Source organism: Arachis hypogaea, chromosome 7 (genome assembly GCF_003086295.3).
Source record: "Arachis hypogaea cultivar Tifrunner chromosome 7, arahy.Tifrunner.gnm2.J5K5, whole genome shotgun sequence".
Lineage (NCBI taxonomy): Eukaryota > Viridiplantae > Streptophyta > Magnoliopsida > Fabales > Fabaceae > Arachis > Arachis hypogaea.
In genome coordinates, this window is record NC_092042.1 from 23,917,394 (window position 1) to 23,931,871 (window position 14,478).

The 14,478-nt window shown below is 40.7% G+C and overlaps 1 non-coding gene across 1 annotated transcript; it reads left to right on the plus strand.

Moving 5' to 3' along the window:
* Nucleotides 1-234: 234 nt before the first annotated feature.
* LOC112704765 (small nucleolar RNA R71) lies at nt 235-342 on the plus strand. Its single transcript, XR_003155372.1, has one exon. It is a non-coding gene; the product is annotated as a small nucleolar RNA R71 (small nucleolar RNA).
* Nucleotides 343-14,478: the final 14,136 nt, after the last annotated feature.

Below are 14,478 nucleotides of genomic sequence, written 5' to 3' on the forward strand. Positions count from 1 at the left end.
TATGGCATTCAGAGTGTCAATCTCAAGAACTCCTTTCTTCTGATGTGTCCCATTGTTCACAGGATTCCTTTCAGAAGTGTACATGAATTGGTTATTTGCAACCATTTCAATCAGCTCTTGAGCTTCTGTAGGCGTCTTCTTCAGATGAAGAGATCCTCCAGCAGAGCTATCCAAAGACATCTTGGACAGTTCAGACAGACCATCATAGAAAATACCTATGATGCTCCATTCAGAAAGCATATCAGAGGGACACTTTCTGATTAATTGTTTGTATCTTTCCCAAGCTTCATAGAGGGATTCTCCTTCCTTCTGTCTGAAGGTTTGGACTTCCACTCTAAGCTTACTCAATTTTTGAGGTGGAAAGAACTTTGCCAAGAAGGCATTGACTAGCTTTTCCCAAGAGTTCAGGCTTTCTTTAGGTTGTGAGTCCAACCATATCCTAGCTCTGTCTCTTACAGCAAAAGGGAATAGCATAAGTCTGTAGACCTCAGGGTCAACCCCATTAGTCTTGACAGTGTCACAGATTTGCAAGAACTCAGCTAAGAACTGATGAGGATCTTCCAATGGAAGTCCATAGAACTTGCAATTCTGTTGCATTAGAGAAACTAATTGAGGCTTAAGCTCAAAGTTGTTTGCTCCAATGGCAGGGATAGAGATGCTTCTCCCATAGAAGTCAGGAGTAGGTGCAGTAAAGTCACCCAGCACCTTCCTTGCATTGTTGGCATTGTTGTTGTTTTCGGCTGCCATGTCTTCTTCTTCTTTGAAGATTTCTGTTAGGTCCTCTACAGAGAGTTGTGCCTTAGCTTCTCTTAGCTTTCGCTTCAAGGTCCTTTCAGGTTCAGGATCAGCCTCAACAAGAATGCTTTTGTCTTTGCTCCTGCTCATATGAAAGAGAAGAAAACAGGGAAATATGGAATCCTCTAAGTCACTGTATAGAGATTCCTTGAGGAGTCAGAGGAAAAGAAAAATGGAAGACAGAGGTAGAAATTCGAACTTATCAAGAAAGATGGAGTTCGAATTGTGTATTAAGGAATAATGTTAGTCCATAAATAGAAGGATGTGAGAAGAGGGGAAGAAATTTTCGAAAATTAAGTAAAAGATTTTAAAAACATTTTGAAAAACACTAATTGATTTTCTAAAATAAGAGTGGAAAAGAAATCAAGTAATTTTTGAAAAAGATTTTGAAATTAGAAATCAAAAATATTTGATTGAAAACTATTTTAAAAAAGATATGATTAAAAAGATATGATTGGTTTTAAAAAGATGTGATTTGAGAAGATATGATTTGAAAAACATTTTAAAAAAAGATTTGATTTTAAAAATTAATGACTTGGCTATCAAGAAAAGATGTGACTCAAACATTAAACCTTTCTCAACAGAAAAGGCAACATACTTGAAATGTTGAATCAAATCATTAATTGATAGCAAGTATTTTTGAAAATGGAAAGAAATTGATTTGAAAAAGATTTGATTGAAAAGATATGATTTAAAAAAGATTTGATTTTGAAAAACTTTGAAAACTTGAAAAAAAATTTGCATTGAAAACAAAATCTTCCCTCTTGTGCCATCCTGGCGTTAAACGCCCAGAATGGTGCACATTCTGGCGTTTAACACCCAAAATACTACCCTTTTGGGCGTTAAACGCCCAGCCAGGCACCCTGGCTGGCGTTTAAACGCCAGTCTGTCTTCTTCACTGGGCATTTTGAACGCCCAGGTTTTTCTGTGTGATTCCTCTGCAGTATGTTCTGAATCTTCAATTCTCTATATTATTGACTTGAAAAGACACAAATTAAAAATATTTTTGGATTTTTAATAATAAGGAATAATCAAAATGCAACTAAAATCAAATAACAATGCATGCAAGACACCAAACTTAGCAGTTTGTATACTACTGACACTAACAAAATGAGAATGCATATGAGGCACATAAAACACTCAAGTCAAGAGAATTCAAAAATCAGAGCAAGTAAATCATCAAGAATAACTTGAAAATCACTTAAGACACATGAATGAGTGTAAGAAGAACAAAAACATGCAATTGACACCAAACTTAAAATGAGACTCTAGACTCAAACAAGAAATTTTTGGATTTTATGAGAATTCCAGGAATCAGTGCAATACTAGTCTAAGACTCCGGTCCAGGAATTAGACATGGCTTCACAGCCAGCCAAGCTTTCAAAGAAAGCTTCGGTCCAAAACACTAGACATGGCCAATGGCCAGCCAAGCCTTAGCAGATCACTGCTCCAACAGCAAGATTGATAGAAATCAACAAGCTCTTGTGATGATAAGTTGAAACCTCAGTCCAATAAAATTAGACATGGCTTCACAGCCAGCCAGACTTCAACAGATCATCATGAAACACTAGAATTCATTCTTAAGAACTCTGAAAAAAAAAACCTAATCTAAGCAACAAGATGAACCGTCAGTTGTCCAAACTCAACAATCCCCGGCAACGGCGCCAAAAACTTGGTAGGCAAAATTGTGATCAATACTTTTCATAACTCAAATAATCCCCGGTAATGAATCCAAAAACTTGGTGTTCAATACCATGGCATAAACACAACTTCGCACAACTAACCAGCAAGTGTACTGGGTCGTCCAAGTAATAAACCTTACGCGAGTAAGGGTCGATCCCACAGAGATTGTTGGTATGAAGCAAGCTATGGTCACCTTGTAAATCTTAGTAAGGCAAACTCAAATGGGTAAGGGTGATATACGAATAAAACATAAAGATAAAGATAGAGATACTTATGTAATTCATTGGTGGGAATTTCAGATAAGCGCATGAAGATGCTGTGTCCCTTCCATCTCTCTGCTTTCCTACTGTCTTCATCCAATCCTTCTTACTCCTTTCCATGGCAAGCTTATGCAAGGGTTTCACCGTTGTCAGTGGCTACCTCCCATCCTCTCAGTGGAAATGTTCAACGCATCCTGTCACGGCACGGCTATCCATCTGTCGGTTCTCAATCAGGCCGGAATAGAATCCAGTGATTCTTTTGCGTCTGTCACTAACGCCCCGCCCTCAGGAGTTTGAAGCACATCACAGTCATTCAATCATTGAATCCTACTCAGAATACCACAGACAAGGTTAGACCTTCTGGATTCTCTTGAATGCCACCATCAGTTCTAGCCTATACCACGAAGACTCTGATCTCACGGAATGGCTGGCTCGGTTGTCAGGCGAGCGCTCAGTTGTCAGGCGATCAACCATGCATCGTGTATCAGAAATCCAAGAGATATTCACCCAATCTAAGGTAGAACGGAGGTGGTTGTCAGTCACACGTTCATAGGTGAGAATGATGATGAGTGTCACGGATCATCACATTCATCAAGTTGAAGAACAAGTGATATCTTAGAACAAGAACAAGCGGAATTGAATAGAAGAACAATAGTAATTGCATTAATACTCGAGGTACAGCAGAGCTCCACACCTTAATCTATGGTGTGTAGAAACTCCACCGTTGAAAATACATAAGAACAAGGTCTAGGCATGGCCGTGAGGCCAGCCTCCCAATGATCTAAGATAGCATAAGAACAAGGATAGCTACCAAGATAGATTCAAATACAATAGTAAAAGGTCCTACTTATAGAGAACTAGTAGCCTAGGGTTTACAGAGATGAGTAAATGACATAAAAATCCATTTCCGGGCCCACTTGGTGTGTGCTTGGGCTGAGCATTGAAGCATTTTCGTGTAGAGACTCTTCTTGGAGTTAAACGCCAGCTTTGGTGCCAGTTTGGGCGTTTAACTCCCATTCTTGTGCCAGTTTCGGCGTTTAACGCTGGGAATTCTGAGGGTGACTTTGAATGCCGGTTTGGGCCATTAAATCTTGGGCAAATTATGGAATATCATATATTGCTGGAAAGCCCAGGATGTCTACTTTCTAACGCCGTTGAGAGCGCGCCAATTGGGCTTCGGTAGCTCCAGAAAATCCACTTTGAGTGCAGGGAGGTCAGAATCCAACAGCATCTGCAGTCCTTTTTAGTCTTCTGAATCAGATTTTTGCTCAGGTCCCTCAATTGCAGCCAGAAAATACCTGAAATCACAGAAAAACATACAAACTCATAGTAAAGTCCAGAAAAGTGAATTTTAACTAAAAACTAATAAAAATATACTAAAAACTAACTAGATCATACTAAAAACATACTAAAAACAATGCCAAAAAGCGTACAAATTATCCGCTCATCAAACACCTATAATCCTTCATGGAGAAATCATCCAAATCTCTCATGGAAGGATCAACAGAGACCTCAACAAGGTTTCAATAACAATAATGGTGGAAGAAACAGGTTTAGCAATGGCAAGCCTTTTCCATCATCTTCTCAGCAACAGACAGAGAATTCTAAGCAGAGCCACTCTGACTTAGCAACCATGGTCTCTGATCTAATCAAAACCACTCAAAGTTCCATGACTGAAACAAGGTCCTCCATTAGAAATTTGGAGGCACAAGTGGGTCAGCTGAGTAAGAAAGTTACTGAACTCCCTCCTAGTACTCTTCCAAGCAATACAGAAGAGAATCCAAAAGGAGAATGCAAGGCCATTAACGTGATCCACATGGCCAAACTTGGAGAAGAGGAAGAGGCAGTGATCGCCACTAAGGAAGACCTCAATGGACGTCCACTGGCCTCCAATGAGTTCCCTAATGAGGAACCATGGGAATCTAAGGCTCATAATGAGACCATAGAGATTCCATTGGATTTACTTCTGCCATTCATGAGCTCTGATGAGTATTCTTCCTTTGAAGAGGATGAAGATATCACTGAAGAGCAAGTTGCTAAGTACCTTGGAGCAATCATGAAGCTAAATGACAAGTTATTTGGTAATGAGACTTGGGAGAACAAACCTCCTTTGCTCACCAAAGAACTGGATGACTTGTCTAGGTAGAAATTACCTCAAAAGAGAGAGGACCCTGGGAAGTTCTCAATACCTTGTACCATAGGCACCATGACCTTTAAGAAGGCTCTGTGTGACTTAGGGTCAAGTATAAACCTAATGCCTCTCTCTGTGATGGAGAAGCTAGGGATCTTTGAGGTGCAAGCTGCAAGAATCTCATTAGAGATGGCAGACAATTCAAGAAAACAAGCTTATGGACTTGTAGAGGATGTTTTGGTAAATATTAAAGACCATTACATCCCTGCAGATTTCATAGTCCTAGAGACTGGAAAGTGCATGGATGAATCCATCATCCTTGGCAGACCCTTCCTAGCCACAGCAAAGGCTGTAATTGATGTGGACAAAGGAGAATTGATCATTCAAGTGAATAAAGAATCCTTTGTGTTTAAGGCTCAAGGATATCCCTCTGTAACCATAGAGAGGAAGCATGAAGAGCTTCTCTTAAAACAGAGTCAAACAGAGCCCCCACAGTCAAACTCTAAGTTTGGTGTTGGGAGGCCACAACCAACTTCTAAGTTTGGTGTTGAACCCCCACATTCAAACTCTAAGTTTGGTGTTGAGAGGTTCCAACATTGCTCTGAGTATCTGTGAGGCTCTATGAGAGCCCACTGTCAAGCTACTAACATTAAAGAAGCGCTTGTTGGGAGGCAACCCAATGTTAAATTTATCTAATTTCCTTTGTTATTTTATATTTTCTATAGGTTGATGATCATGGAAAGTCACAAAATCAATTGAAAAAGCAAAAACAGAATGAAAAACAGAAAGAAAAATAGCACACCCTGGAGGAAAACCTTGCTGGCGTTTAAACGCCAGTAAGGGCAGCAAATGGGCGTTTAACGCCCAGTCTGGCACCATTCTAGGCGTTTAACGCCAGAAAGGGGCACCATACTGGCATTAAACGCCTGGAAAGGGCAAGAAGCTGGCATTAAATGCCAGAAATGGGCACTAGCCCGGCGTTTAACGCCAAAATTGGCATAAAGAGCATTTTTGCTCACCACTTGGTGCAGGGATGAATTATCCTTGACACCTCAGGATCTGTGGACCCCACAGGATCCCCACCTACCCCACCACTCTCTCTCTTCTTCTTCTCCATTCACCAATAACCTCAACACCTCTTTCCCAAAAACCCCTCACCTATCAAATCCCACTATTCTCTTTACCACTCACTTCCATCCTTCATAAAACCCCACCTACCCTACCATTCAAATTCAAACCACTTTCCCTCCCAAACCCACCCATTATGGCCGAACCATACACCCCCTCTCCACTCCTATATAAACCCATATTCACTCCTTCATTTTCACACAACCTAAACACTACTTCTCCTCCTTGGCCGAACCACAAAGCCACCTCCATCTCCTCTATTTCTTCTTCTTCTACTCTCTTCTTTCTTCTTTTGCTCGAGAACGAGCAAACCTTCTAAGTTTGGTGTGGTAAAAGCATTGCTTTTTATTTTTCCATAACCATTTATGGCATCTAAGGCCGGAGAAACCTCTAGAAAGAGGAAAGGGAAGGCAAAAGCTTCCACCTCCGAGTCATGAGAGATTGAGAGATTCATCTCAAGGGTGCATCAAGACCACTTTTATGAAGTTGTGGCCAAGAAGAAGGTGATCCCCGAGGTCCCTTTCAAACTTAAAAAAGGTCAACTTTGATCAAAGGTTGGACCAAGTCCTCATGGATACCACTAAGAAAAGGATGGAGCAAACAAGAGATCCTACTCATGGACATGAGCATGAGGAAACTCCTCATCATGAAATCCCTGAGATACCTCAAGGGATGCACTTTCCTCCACAAAACTATTGGGAGCAAATCAACACCTCCCTAGGAGAATTGAGTTCCAACATGGGACAACTAAGGGTGGAGCACTAAGAACATTCCATCCTCCTCCATGAAATTAGAGAAGATCAAAGAATCATGAGAGAGGAGCAACAAAGGCAAGGAAGAGACATTGAGGAGCTCAAGCACTCCATAAGATCTTCAAGAGGAATAACAAGCCGCCATCACTAAGGTGGACCCGTTCTTTAATCTCCTTGTTCTTTATTTTTTTGTTTTTCGAATTTTCATGCTTATGTTTATCTACGTTTGTGTCTTATGATCATTAGTGTCTTAGTGTCTATGCCTTAAAGTTATGAATGTCCTATGAATCCATCACCTTTCTTAAAAGAAAAATGTTCTTAATTGAAAAAGAGAAGAATTGTATGAATTTTGAATTTCATAACAGATTAATTATTTTGATGTGGTGGCAATACTTTGACTTCTGAATGTATGCTTGAACAGTGCATATGTCTTTTGAATTTGTTGTTCATGAATTTTGGCTCTTGAAAGAATGATGAAAAAGGAGACATGTTACTGAGGATCTGAAAAATCATAAAAATGATTCTTGAAGCAAGAAAAAGCAGTGAACACAAAAAAAATGAAAAAAAAGAAAAAGAAAAAAATAAAGTCATGATCCAAGGCAAAAACAGTGTGCTTAAGAACCCTGGACACCTCTAATTGGGGACTCTAGCAAAGCTAAGTCACAATCTGAAAAGGTTCACCCAATTATGTGTCTGTGGCATGTATGTATCCGGTGGTAATACTGGAAGACAGAGTGCTTTGGGCCACGGCCAAGACTCATAAAGTAGCTGTGTTCAAGAATCATCATACTTAACTAGGAGAATCAATAACACTATCTGGATTCTGAGTTCCTATAGAAGCCAATCATTCTGAATTTCAAAGGATAAAGTGAGATGCCAAAACTGTTCAGAGGCAAAAAGCTAAAAGCCCCGCTCATCTAATTAATACTGATCTTCATAGATGTTTTTGGAATTCATTGCATATTCTCTTCTTTTTATCTTATCTGATTTTCAGTTGCTTGGGGACAAGCAACAATTTAAGTTTGGTGTTGTGATGAGCGGATAATTTATACGCTTTTTGGCATTGTTTTTAGTATGTTTTTAGTATGTTTTTAGTATGTTTTAGTTAGTTTTTGTTATATTTTTATTAGTTTTTAGTTAAAATTCACTTTTCTGGACTTTACTATGAGTTTGTGTGTTTTTCTGTGATTTCAGATATTTTCTGGCTGAAATTGAGGGACCTGAGCAAAAATCTGATTCAGAGGCTGAAAAGGACTGCAGATGCTGTTGGATTCTGACCTCCCTGCACTAGAAGTATATTTTCTGGAGCTACAGAAACCCAATTGGCGCGCTCTCAATTGCGTTGGAAAGTAGACATCCTGGGCTTTCCAGCAATGTATAATAGTTCATACTTTACTCGAGATTTGATGGCCGAAACTGCCGTTCCAAATCAGTTCAAAACTGCCCGGCGTTAAACGCCGGAACTGGCACAAGAATGGGAGTTAAACGCCCAAACTGGCACAAAAGCTGGCGTTCAACTCCAAGAAAAGTCTCTACACATAAAAGCTTCAATGGTCAGCCCAAGCACACACCAAGTGGGCCCGGAAGTGGATTTTTACGTCATTTACTCATCTTTGTAAACCCTAGGCTACTAGTTCTCTACAAATAGGACCTTTTGCTATTGTATTTTCATCTTGAGAACTTTAGATCTTTAGATCTTTGAATCTTTTGATCACGTTTTGGGGGCTGGCCTCTCGGCCATGCCTAGACCTTGTTCTTATGTATTTTCAACGGTGAAGTTTCTACACACCTGGTGGGCGAAATTGTGATCAATACTTTTCACAACTCAAATAATCCTCGGTAATGAATCCAAAAACTTGGTGTTCAATACAATGGCATAAGCACAACTTCGCACAACTAACCAGCAAGTGTACTGGGTCGTCCAAGTAATAAACCTTATGCGAGTAAGGGTCGATCCCACAGAGATTGTTGGTATGAAGCAATCTATGGTCACCTTGTAAATCTTAGTCAGGCAAACTCAAATGGATATGAGTGATATACGAATAAAACATAATGATAAAGATAGAGATACTTATGTAATTCATTGGTGGAAATTTCAGATAAGCGCAAGAAGATGCTGTGTCCCTTCTGTCTCTCTGCTTTCCTACCGTCTTCATCCAATCCTTCTTACTCCTTTCCATGGCAAGCTTATGCAAGGGTTTCACCGTTGTCAGTGGCTACCTCCCATCCTCTCAGTGGAAATGTTCAACGCACCCTGTCACGGCACGGCTATCCATCTGTCAGTTCTCAATCAGGCCGGAATAGAATCCAGTGATTCTTTTGCGTCTGTCACTAACGCCCCGCCCTCAGGAGTTTGAAGCACGTCACAGTCATTCAATCATTGAATCCTACTCAGAATACCACAGACAAGGTTAGACCTTCTGGATTCTCTTGAATTCCGCCATCAGTTCTAGCCTATACCATGAAGACTCTGATCTCACGGAATGGCTGGCTCGGTTGTCAGGCATGCGCTCGGTTGTTAGGCGATCAACCATGCATCGTGTATCAGAAATCCAAGAGATATTCACCCAATCTAAGGTAGAATGGAGGTGGTTGTCAGTCACACGTTCATAGGTGAGAATGATGATGAGTGTCACGGATCATCACATTCATCAAGTTGAAGAACAAGTGATATCTTAGAACAAGAACAAGCGGAATTGAATAGAAAAACAATAGTAATTGCATTAATACTCGAGGTACGGCAGAGCTCCACACCTTAATCTATGGTGTGTAGAAACTCCACCGTTGAAAATACATAAGAACAAGGTCTAGGCATGGCCGTGAGGCCAGCCTCCCAATGATCTAAGATAGCATAAGAACAAGGATAGCTACCAAGATAGATTAAAATACAATAGTAAAAGGTCCTACTTATAGAGAACTAGTAGCCTAGGGTTTACAGAGATGAGTAAATGACATAAAAATCCACTTCCGGGCCCACTTGGTGTGTGCTTGGGCTGAGCATTGAAGCATTTTCGTGTAGAGACTCTTCTTGGAGTTAAACGCCAGCTTTTATGCCAGTTTGGGCGTTTAACTCCCATTCTTGTGCCAGTTCCGGCGTTTAACGCTGGGAATTCTGAGGGTGACTTTGAACGCCGGTTTGGGCCATCAAAGCTTGGGCAAAGTATGGACTATCATATATTGCTGGAAAGCCCAGGATGTCTTCTTTCCAACGCCGTTGAGAGCGCGCCAATTAGGCTTCTGTAGCTCCAGAAAATCTACTTCGAGTGCAGGGAGGTCAGAATCCAACAGCATCTGCAGTCCTTTTTAGTCTCTAAATCAGATTTTTGCTCAGGTCCCTTAATTTCAGCCAGAAAATACCTGAAATCACAGAAAAACACACAAACTCATAGTAAAGTCCAGAAAAGTGAATTTTAACTAAAAACTAATAAAAATATACTAAAAACTAACTAGATCATACTAAAAACATACTAAAAACAATGCCAAAAAGCGTACAAATTATCCGCTCATCACAACACCAAACTTAAATTGTTGCTTGTCCTCAAGCAACTGAAAATCAAATAAGATAAAAAGAAGAGAATATGCAATGAATTCCAGAAACATCTATGAAGATCAGTATTAATTAGATGAGCGGGGCTTTTAGCTTTTTGCCTCTGAATAGTTTTGGCATCTCACTCTATCCTTTGAAATTCAGAATGATTGGCTTCTTTAGGAACTCAGAATCCAGATAGTGTTATTGATTCTCCTAGTTAAGTATGATAATTCTTGAACACAGCTACTTATTGAGTCTTGGCTGTGGCCCAAAGCACTCTGTCTTCCAGTATTACCACCGGATACATACATGCCACAGACACATAATTGGGTGAACCTTTTCAGATTGTGACTCAGCTTTGCTAGAGTCCCCAATTAGAGGTGTCCAGGGTTCTTAAGCACACTCTTTTTGCCTTGGATCACAACTTTATTTTTTTCTTTTTCTTTCTTTTTCTCTTTCTTTTTCTCTCTTTTTTTTCGTTTTTTTTTGTTGAATCACTACTTTTTCTTGCTTCAAGAATCAATCTGATGATTTTTCAGATCCTCAGTAACATGTCTCCTTTTTCATCATTCTTTCAAGAGCCAACATTCATGAACCACAAATTCAAAAGACATATGCACTGTTTAAGCATACATTCAGAAAACAAAAGTATTGCCACCACATCAAAATAATTAAACTATTATAAAATTCAAAATTCATGCAATTCTTTTCTTTTTCAATTAAGAACATTTTTCATTCAAGAGAGGTGATGGATTCATAGGACATTCATAACTTTTAGGCATAGACACTAATGATCACAAGACACAAACATAGATGAACAAAAGCACTAAAATTCGAAAAATAGGAAAATAAAGAACAAGGAAATTAAAGAACGGGTCCACCTTAGTGATGGCGGCTTGTTCTTCCTCTTGAAGATCCTATGGAGTGCTTGAGCTCCTCAATGTCTCTTCCTTGTCTTTGTTACTCCTCTCTCATGATTCTTTGATCTTCTCTAATTTCATGGAGGAGGATGGAATGTTCTTGATGCTCCACCCTTAGTTGTCCCATGTTGGAACTCAATTCTCATAGGGAGGTGTTTAGTTGCTCCCAATAGTTTTGTGGAGGAAAGTGCATCCCTTGAGGCATCTCAGGGATTTGATGATGAGAGGGGTCTCTTGTTTGCTCCATCCTCTTCTTAGTGATGGGCTTGTCCTCATCAATGGGGATGTCTCCCTCTATGTCAACTCCAACTGAATAACAGAGGTGACAAATGAGATGAGGAAAGGCTAACCTTGCCAAGGTAGAGGACTTGTCCGCCACCTTATAAAGTTCTTGGACTATAACCTCATGAACTTCTATTTCTTCTCCAATCATGATGCTATGAATCATGATGGCCCGGTCTATAGTAACTTCGGACCGGTTGCTAGTGGGAATGATTGAGCGTTGGATAAATTACAACCATCCCCTAGCCACGGGCTTGAGGTCATGCCTTCTCAATTGAACCGGCTTTCCTCTTGAATCTCTCTTCCATTGGGCGCCCTCTTCACAAATGACTGTGAGGACTTGGTCCAACCTTTGATCAAAGTTGACCCTTCTAGTGTAAGGATGTTCATCTCCTTGCATCATGGGCAAGTTGAATGCCAACCTTATATTTTCCGAACTAAAATCTAAGTATTTCCCCCGAACCATAGTAAGCCAATTCTTTGGGTCCGGGTTCACACTTTGATCATGGTTCTTGGTGATCCATGCATTGGCATAGAACTCTTGAACCATTAAGATTCCGACTTGTTGAATGGGGTTGGTAAGAACTTCCCAACCTCTTCTTCGGATCTCATGTCGGATCTCCGGATATTCACTCTTTTTGAGTTTGAAAGGGACCTCGGGGATCACCTTCTTCAAGGCCACAACTTCATAGAAGTGGTCTTGATGCACCCTTGAGATGAATCTCTCCATCTCCCATGACTCGGAGGTAGAAGCTTTTGCCTTCCCTTTCCTCTTTCTAGAGGTTTCTCCGGCCTTGGATTCCATAAATGGTTATGGAAAAACAAAAAGCAATGCTTTTACCACACCAAACTTAAAAGGTTTGCTCGTCCTCGAGCAAAAGAAGAAAGAAGAGAGTAGAAGAAGAAGAAATAAGAAAGAAGGGAATGGCTTTGTGTTCGGCCAAATAAGGGGGATTAGTGGTGTTTAGGTTGTGTGAAAATAAAGGGGTGAAGATGGGTTTATATAGGAGTGGGGGGGTTATGGTTCGGTCATGTATGGGTGGGTTTTGGGAGGAAAAGTGGTTTGAATTTGAAGGGTGAGGTAGGTGGGGTTTTATGAAGGATGGATGTGAGTGGTGAATAGAAAGATGGGATTTGATAGGTGAAGGGTTTTTGGGGAAGAGGTGTTGAGGTGATTGGTGAATGGGTGAAGAAGAGAGAGAGTGGTGGGGTAGGTGGGGATCCTGTGGGGTCCACAGATCCTGAGGTGTCAAGGAAAAGTCATCCCTGCACCAAATGGCATGCAAAAATGCGTTTTGAGCCAATTCTGGCGTTAAACGCCGGGCTGGTGCCCATTTCTGGCGTTTAACGCCAAGTGCTTGCCCTTTTCTGACGTTTAACGCCAGTCTGGTGCCCCTTTCTGGCGTTAAACGCCCAGAATGGTGCCAGACTGGGCGTTAAACGCCCATCTGCTAGCCTTACTGGCGTTTAAACGCCAGCAGGATCTTCCTCCAGGGTGTGCTATTTTTCTTTCTGTTTTTCATTCTGTTTTTGCTTTTTCAATTGATTTTGTGACTTCTCATGATCATCAACCTACAGAAAACATAAAATAACAAAGGAAAATAGATAAAATATAACATTGGATTGCCTCCCAACAAGCGCTTCTTTAATGTCAGTAGCTTGACAGAGGGCTCTCATGGAGCCTCAGAGATGCTCAGAGCAATGTTGGAACCTCCCAACACCAAACTTAGAGTTTGAATGTGGGGGTTCAACACCAAACTTAGAAGTTGGTTGTGGCCTCCCAACACCAAACTTAGAGTTTGACTGTGGGGGCTCTGTTTGGCTCTGTTTTGAGAGAAGCTCTTCATGCTTCCTCTCCATGGTGATAGAGGGATATCCTTGAGCCTGAAACACAAAGGATTCTTCATTCACTTGAATGATCAATTCTCCTCTATCAACATTAATCACAGCCTTTGCTGTGGCTAGGAAGGGTCTGCCAAGGATGATGGATTCATCCATGCACTTCCCAATCTCTAGGACTATGAAATCAGTAGGGATGTAATGGTCTTCAACTTTTACCAGAACATCCTCTACAAGTCCATAAGCTTGTTTTCTTGAATTGTCTGCCATCTCTAGTTAGATTTTTGCAGCTTGCACCTCAAAGATCCCTAGCTTCTCCATTACAGAGAGAGGCATGAGGTTTACACTTGACCCTAGGTCACACAAGGCCTTCTTGAAGGTCATGATGCCTATGGTACAAGGTATTGAGAACTTCCCAGGATCTTGTCTCTTTTGAGGTAATTTCTGCCTAGACAAGTCATCTAGTTCTTTGGTGCGCAAAGGGGGTTCATCATCCCAAGTCTCATTTCTAAATAACTTGTCATTTTGCTTCATGATTGCTCCAAGGTATTTAGCAACTTGCTCTTCAGTGACATACTCATCCTCTTCAGAGGAAGAATACTCATCAGAGCTCATGAATGGCAGAAGTAAGTCCAATGGAATCTCTATGGTCTCATTTTGAGCCTCAGATTTCCATGGTTCCTCATTGGGGAACTCATTGGAGGCCAGTGGACGTCCATGGAGGTCTTCCTCAATGGTGTTCACTGCCTCTTCCTCCTCTCCAAATTCGGCCATGTTGATGGCCTTGCACTCTCCTTTTGGATTTTCTTCTGTATTGCTTGGAAGAGCACTAGGAAGGAGTTCAGTAACTTTCTTGCTCAGCTGATGGTGGACGAAATTGTTATTCAATTGTTATTCCATTTTGCAAAATTCATTGCTTTTCATTCCCTGGTAATGGCGCCAAAAACATGATGCCAATACCATAGTTCACAACTCCGTTCAACTTAACCAGCAAGTGTACTGGGTCATCCAAGTAATACCTTACGTAAGTAAGGGTCGATCCCACAGAGATTGTTGGTATGAAGCAAGCTATAGTCATCTTGTAAATCTCAGTTAGGTAGATTAAATAGTTTTGGGTTTCGAAAATTAATAATAAAAAGAAAATAAAAAGGATAGAAAT